The following is a 7,388-nucleotide window of genomic DNA, read 5'->3' on the forward strand; positions in this document are numbered from 1 at the left end:
TTGCATTGTCTCCATTTAATAGAGCAGCCAGAACATAGGCGAGGATCCGTTAGTGTTAACTCAAAGTTCCTGGGAAAGCGACCCTAGCCCAGGTTAGCTCAGGTACACTCACCTGGTCCAATCAAATGTGGTCAGGATATGAGACTCACTGCACAAAATGAGTGTTGGAGGCTTTCTGCTGTTTCCATGTGCATTGGAGGAGAAAAAGAGGAGAAGGAGCTTGACATTTTGGGCTGGATGATTCTTCACTTGGAGGTGGTGGGGAGAAGAGTAGGAGCAGTAGCCCTGAGATGTAGCCAATGGGTGTCTACTTATGACATCTTTATTTCCTCAAATTTGTGAAAGTAGAATTCATGATTTAAGGATACGAATTTTTTTTTTTTTGAGATGGAGTCTCACTCTGTCGCCAGGTTGGAGGGCAGTGGTGCAATCTCAGCTCACTGCAACCTCCACCTCCTGAGTTCAAGCAATTCTCCTGCCTCAGCCTCCAGAGTAGCTGGAATTACAGGCACGTGCAACCACGCTTAGCTGATTTTTGTATTTTTAGTAGAGACAGGGTTTCACCATGTTGGCCAGGATGGTCTCGATCTCTTGACCTCATGATCCGCTCGCCTCTGCCTCCCAAAGTGCTGGGATTACAGGCTTAAGCCACTGCGCCCAGCCCCAGGATATGAATATTTTAAAGCTCTTTTTGTATTGTGGCTGTTTTTTGAGATGGAGTCTCATTCTTCCCAGCCTGGAGTTCAGTGATGAGATCTCAACTCACTGCAACCTCCGCCTACCGAGTTCAAACGATTCTCGGACCTCAGCCTCCCAAGCAGCTGGGATTACAGGCACAGGCCACCACGCTGGGCTTTTTTTTTTTTTTTTTGCTTTTTTTAGTAGAAATGGGGTTTTACCATGTTGGCCAGGCTGGTTTTGAACTCCTGACCTCAAGTGATGCTCCCATTTCAGCCTCCTAAAGTGCTGGGATTACAGGCATGAGCCACCGTGCCTGGCCATATTTTTAAGTTCTTGATAAAGTTCTGCCACATCCATGATCTCGGCTCGCTACAACCTCCACCTCCCAGTCGCCTGCCTTGGCCTCCCAAAGTGCCCAGAGTGCAGCCTCTGCCCGGCCGCCACCCCGTCTAGGAGGTGAGGAGCGTCTCTGCCTGGCCGCCCATCGTCTGGGATGTGAGGAGCCCCTCTGCCTGGCTGCCCAGTCTGGAAAGTGAGGAGCGTCTCTGCCCGGCCGCCATCCCATCTAGGAAGTGAGGAGCGCCTCTTCCCGGCCGCCATCCCATCTAGGAAGTGAGGAGCGTCTCTGCCCGGCCGCCCATCATCTGAGATGTGGGGAGCGCCTCTGCCCCGCCGCCCCGTCTGGGATGTGAGGAGCGCCTCTGCTCGGCCGTGACCCCGTCTGGGAGGTGAGGAGCGTCTCTGCCCAGCCGCCCCATCTGAGAAGGGAGGAGCCCCTCCGCCCAGCAGCCACCCCGTCTGGGAAGTGAGGAGCGTCTCCGCCCGGCAGCCGCCCCGTCCGGGAGGCAGGTGGGGGTCAGCCCCCACCAGGCCAGCCGCCCCATCCGGGAGGGAGGTGGGGGGGTCAGCCCCCCGCCCAGCCAGCCGCCCCATCCGGGAGGGAGGTGGGGGGTTCAGCCCCCCGCCCGGCCAGCCGCCCCGTCCGGGAGGTGAGGGGCGCCTCTGCCCAGCCGCCCCTACTGGGAAGTGAGGAGCCCCTCTGCCCGGCCAGCCACCCCGTCCGGGAGGGAGGTGGGGGGTTCAGCCCCCCACCCGGCCAGCCACCCCGTCCGGGAGGGAGGTGGGGGGTTCAGCCCCCCGCCCAGCCAGCCGCCCAGTCCGGGAGGGAGGTGGGGGGGTCAGCCCCCCGCCCGGCCAGCCACCTCGTCCAGGAGGGAGGTGGGGGGGTCAGCCCCCCACCTGGCCAGCCGCCCCGTCCGGGAGGGAGGTGGGGGGGTCAGCCCCCCGCCCGGCCAGCCGCCCCGTCCAGGAGGTGAGGGGCGCCTCTGCCCGGCTGCCCCTACTGGGAAGTGAGGAGCCCCTCTGCCCGGCCAGCCGCCCCGTCCGGGAGGGAGGTGGGGTGGTCAGCCCCCCGCCCGGCCAGCCACCCCGTCCGGGAGGGAGGTGGGGGGTCAGCCCCCCGCCCGGCCAGCCACCCCGTCCGGGAGGGAGGTGGGGGGGTCAGCCCCCCGCCCGGCCAGCCGCCTCGTCCGGGAGGTGAGGGGTGCCTCTGCCCGGCCGCCCCTACTGGGAAGTGAGGAGCCCCTCTGCCCGGCCAGCCGCCCCGTCCGGGAGGGAGGTGGGGGGGTCAGCCCCCAACCCGGCCAGCCGCCCCATCCGGGAGGGAGGTGGGGGGGTCAGCCCCCCACCCGGCCAGCTGCCCCGTCCGGGAGGTGAGGGGTGCCTCTGCCCGGCCGCCCCTACTGGGAAGTGAGGAGCCCCTCTGCCCGGCCACCACCCCGTCTGGGAGGTGTGCCCAACAGCTCATTGAGAACGGGCCATGATGACAATGGTGGTTTTGTGGAATAGAAAGCGGGGAAAGGTGGGGAAAAGATTGAGAAATCGGATGGTTGCCGTGTCTGTGTGGAAAGAAGTAGACATGGGAGACTTTTCATTTTGTTCTGTACTAAGAAAAATTCTTCTGCCTTGGGATCCTGTTGATCTGTGACCTTACCCCCCAACCCTGTGCTCTCTGAAACATGTGCTGTGTCCACTCAGGGTTAAATGGATTAAGGGCGGTGCAAGATGTGCTTTGTTAAACAGATGCTTGAAGGCAGCATGCTCGTTAAGAGTCATCACCACTCCCTAATCTCAAGTACCCAGGGACACAAACACTGCAGAGGGCCTCAGGGTCCTCTGCCTAGGAAAACCAGAGACCTTTGTTCACCTGTTTATCTGCTGACCTTCCCTCCACTATTGTCCTATGACCCTGCCAAATCCCCCTCTGTGAGAAACACCCAAGAATGATCAATAAAAATAAAAATGAAAATGAAAAAAAAAAAAAAAAGTTCTGCCACATTACCATCACTTTCTCCTCTCATCTTGTTAATTACAGAGATAGAATAGTTAAAATATTTTCCATGTATTTAGTAGTCATTGGTATTTCTTTTTCTGCAAATTGACTATTGGTGGGTTTTGCTGATTTTTTCCATTACAGTTTTAGTGCTTTTGTGATTTATCTATATGAATTTGTTATATGTTGATTTGACACAAGAGTATACCATATCTCCTTTGAGATTTCTTTCATTACTAAGCATAAATTCTTAGAACGTCTTTCCCTTAAAAATTCCTCCCCCCTGGCCAGGCACTGTGGCTCATGCCTATAATTCCAGCACTTTGGGAGGCCAAGGCAGGTGGATCACTTGAGGTTGGAAGTTTGAGACCATCCTGGCCAACATGGTGAAACCTCATCTCTACTAAAAATATCAAACTTAGCCAGGTGGCTATGCACCTGTAATTCCAGCTACTTGGGAGGCTGAGTTGGGAGGATCGCTTGATCCCAGGAGGTGAAGGTTGCAGTGAGCTGAGATCATGCCACTGCCCTCAAGCCTGGATGACAGAGCAAGACTCTAACTCAAAAAAAAAGAAAAAAATATTCCTCCCCCAGAACTCTTTCTTACAAAAATACTGCTAATGTTCACCCGGGATATTCACTGCAGAATTTCAATGACAAAATATAGAAACAGCCGGGCGCGGTGGCTCATGCCTGTAATCCCAGCACTTTGGGAGGACAAGGCGAGTGGATCACTTGAGGTCAGGAGTTCGAGACCAGCCTGGCCAATATGGTGAAACCCCGTCTCTACTAAAAAGGCAAAAATTAGCTGGGCGTGGTGGTGGGCACCTGTAATCCCAGCTACCTGGGAAGCTAAGGCAGGAGAATCGCTTGAACCTGGGAGGCGGAGGTTGCAGTGAGCCGAGATCGAGCCATTGCACTCCAGCCTGGGCAACAAGAGCAAAACTCTGTCTCAAAATAATAATAATAATAATAATAATAATTGGAAAAAAAAAATGTCCCCATGATCTCATTAGCTCCTGCCAGGCCCCACCTCCAGCACTGGGGATTACGTTTCAACATGAGATTTGGGTAGGGACACAGATCCAAACCATATCACTACCCAAGTGTATAATTTAATCTTTATCACCTACCTCAGTGCATGCCCAAAAATATTCACTACTAACAGTTCCATGTATAACCTTCCAATACTTTTCTAGATATGTACAGGTGTGTGTTTGTGTATGTGTATGGGTGTATATAACATAGTTTTCCCTAGTATACATAGGATACTACTTTACTTATAGTGCTGTGGCTTTTTTCATGTGACATCAGAGACACTTTTCCATATGATATGCATCTCCCTTATATCTTTTCTCTCTCTCTCTCTCTCTTTTTTTTTTTTTTTTTTTTTTTTTTGGCATTCTGGGGTGGGCCCGAAACATCTCCCTTACATCTAATGGCTGCCTAGTATTTTATAGTATGGATGAACCTCCACCTCCCAGGTTCAAGCATTTCTCCTGTCTCAGCCTCCGGAGTAGCTGGGATTACAGGTGCCCACCACCACGCCTGGCTAATCTTTTGTATTTTTAGTAGACATGGGGTTTCACCATGTTGGTCAGGCTGGTCTCGAACTCCTGACCTCAGGTGATCCACCTGCCTCAGCCTCCCAAAGTACTGGGATTACAGGCGTGAGCCACCATGCTTAGCCTATTTTATTTTTTTTGAGACAGGGTCTCACTATGTTGCCAAGGCTGGTCTCAAACTCCTGAACTCAAGCGATCCTCCTGCCTCAGCCTCCCAAAGTACTGGGATTACAGGCGTGAGCCACCATGCTTAGCCTATTTTATTTTTTTTGAGACAGGGTCTCACTATGTTGCCAAGGCTGGTCTCAAACTCCTGAACTCAAGCGATCCTCCTGCCTCAGCCTCCCAAAGTGCTGGGATTATGGGTGTGAGCCACCGCGCCTGGCCAGATCACGGGGGCAGCTTCTAATGGTTTAACACCATCCCCCTAGTGCTGTTGTCATGACAGAGTTCTCATGAAATCTGGTCGTTTAAAAGTGTGTGGCACCTCCCACCTCTCTCTCCCTCCTGCTCTGGCCATGTAAGACGTGCCTGCTTCCCCTTCACCTTCAGACATGATTGTAAGTTTCCTGAGGCTTCCCCAGCCATGCTTCCTGTACAACCTGCAGAACCGTGAGCCAGTTGAACCTGTTTTCTTTATAAATTACCCAGTCTCACCGGGCGTGGTGGCTCACGCCTGTAATCCCAACACTTTGGGAGGCCGAGGTGGGTGGATCACGAGGTCAGGAGTTTGAGACCAGCCTGACCAATTTACTGAAACCCTGTCTCTACTAAAAATACAAAACTTAGCCAGGCATGGTGGCACATGCCTGTAGTCCCAGCTACTCGGGAGGCTGAGGCAGGAGAATCGCTTGAACCCGGGAGGCAGAGGTTGCGGCGAGCCAAGATCAGGCCACTGCACTCCAGCCTGGGAAAAAGAGTGAGATTCCATCTCAAAAATAAATAAATAAATAGATAGATAAATAAATTACCCAGTCTCAGGTATTTCTTTATAGCAATGCCAGAATGGATTAATACAGATATCACTTTAGTTTTATGAGGAATATGTATTACTTTTACCTTTTTTTTTTTTTTGAGACAGTCTCACTCTGTTGCCCAGGCTGGAGTGCGGTGGTGTGATCTCGGCTCACTACAAGCTCCGCTTCCTGGGTTCACGCCATTCTCCTGCCTCAGCCTCCTGCATAGCTGGGACTACAGGTGCCCACCACCACGCCCGGCTAATTTTTTTTTTTTTTTTTGTATTTTTAGTAGAGACGGGGTTTCACCGTGTTAGCCAGGATGGTCTCGATCTCCTGACCTCGTGATCTGCCCACCTCGGCCTCCCAAAGTGCTGGGATTACAGGCATGAGCCACCACTCCCGGCTTACTTTTACATTTGAAGAAAAGGAAGGTAAGTGGAACTTTCCTGGAGAGACAGCCAGTAAGAACAGATGCTGGTAAAAGGAGCAGCAGCCACGCTAAGTATTCCACTTTTTTTTTTTTTTTTTTTTGAGACAAGGTCTCACTCTGTCTCCCAGGCTGGAGTGCAGTGGTGCGATCATGACTCACTGCAGCCTTGATCTCCTGGGCTCAAGCAATCCTCCCACCTCAGCCTCCCAAGAAACTGAAGCTGAAACTACAGGTGTGTGCCACCATGCCCAGCTAATTTTAAAATTTTGTGCAGCCACAGGGTCTTGCTATGTTGCCCAGGCTGGTCTCAAACTCCTGAGCTCAAGCAATCCTCCCACCTCAGCCTCCCAAAGTGTTGGGATTACTAGTATGAGCCACTGCATGCAACAGGCATTCTACTTTTACATCTCAATAAACTAAGCTGAACAAACAGAAATCTGAAGTGTTTTATCCATTAGTGGAGAAAAGTAGGCTAAATATTAATAATGCAGTATCAAAAACATAACTTACTTGTTTTTTGGTTTTGGTTTTTGTGTTTTGGAGATGGGCACGATCTTATCTCACTGCAGCCTCGACTTTCTGGGCTCAAGTTATCTTCCCACCTTAGCCTCCCAAGTAGCTGGGATTACAGTCATAAGCCACTGCACAAATATCAACTCATTTGTTAAGACTGTTTTGCCTTTCAGAGAAAAATGAGCATATAAGACAATATAAGTCATATTCCTTTACTAGGAAGGCTTAGTTGAATTAATCAATCCTCATTCTTTCAAGTAAAAGTACAGTCAGCAATGAGTATATGTTCAAGCTTGTATACAATCCCTAATCATTCAAGATGCTCTAAAACTTAGTTTGATCTTAAATTTCTTTCTTTTTTTTTTTTTTTTTTTTTGAGACAGAGTTTCATTCTTGTTACCCAGGCTGGAGTGCAATGACATAATCTCAGCTCACCACAACCTCCGCCTCCTGGGTTCAAGCAATTCTCCTGCCTCAGCCTCCCAAGTAGCTGGGATTACAGGCATGCACCACCACCACACCTGGCTAATTTTGTATTTTTAGTAGAGACGGGATTTCTCCATGTTGGTCAGGCTGGTCTCGAACTCCTGACCTCAGGTGATCCGCCCACCTCAGCCTCCCAAAGTGCTGAGATTACAGGCATGAGCCACCACACCCAGCCTGATCTTAAATTTCAAAATACATATTTCCTAATCTGTTGACCACAAAGTTGTGTGGTTTTAATACTGACACTTTACATGATAAAGAAGTGAATGGGCAGAGAAATGCACAAAACCCAGGCAGCACCAATACGCAGGAGACATAATGTATGAGTCATCTCAAAGCTAGATGATTGAGAGTTGGTTTATGGATCAGAGAGATTGATTTACCAGTGGTTCAGTAATTGAATAGTAAATTGATTCAATGTG

The sequence above is a fragment of the Pan paniscus genome, chromosome 15 (assembly GCF_029289425.2).
Source record: "Pan paniscus chromosome 15, NHGRI_mPanPan1-v2.0_pri, whole genome shotgun sequence".
In the NCBI taxonomy this organism is placed as follows: Eukaryota; Metazoa; Chordata; class Mammalia; order Primates; family Hominidae; genus Pan; species Pan paniscus.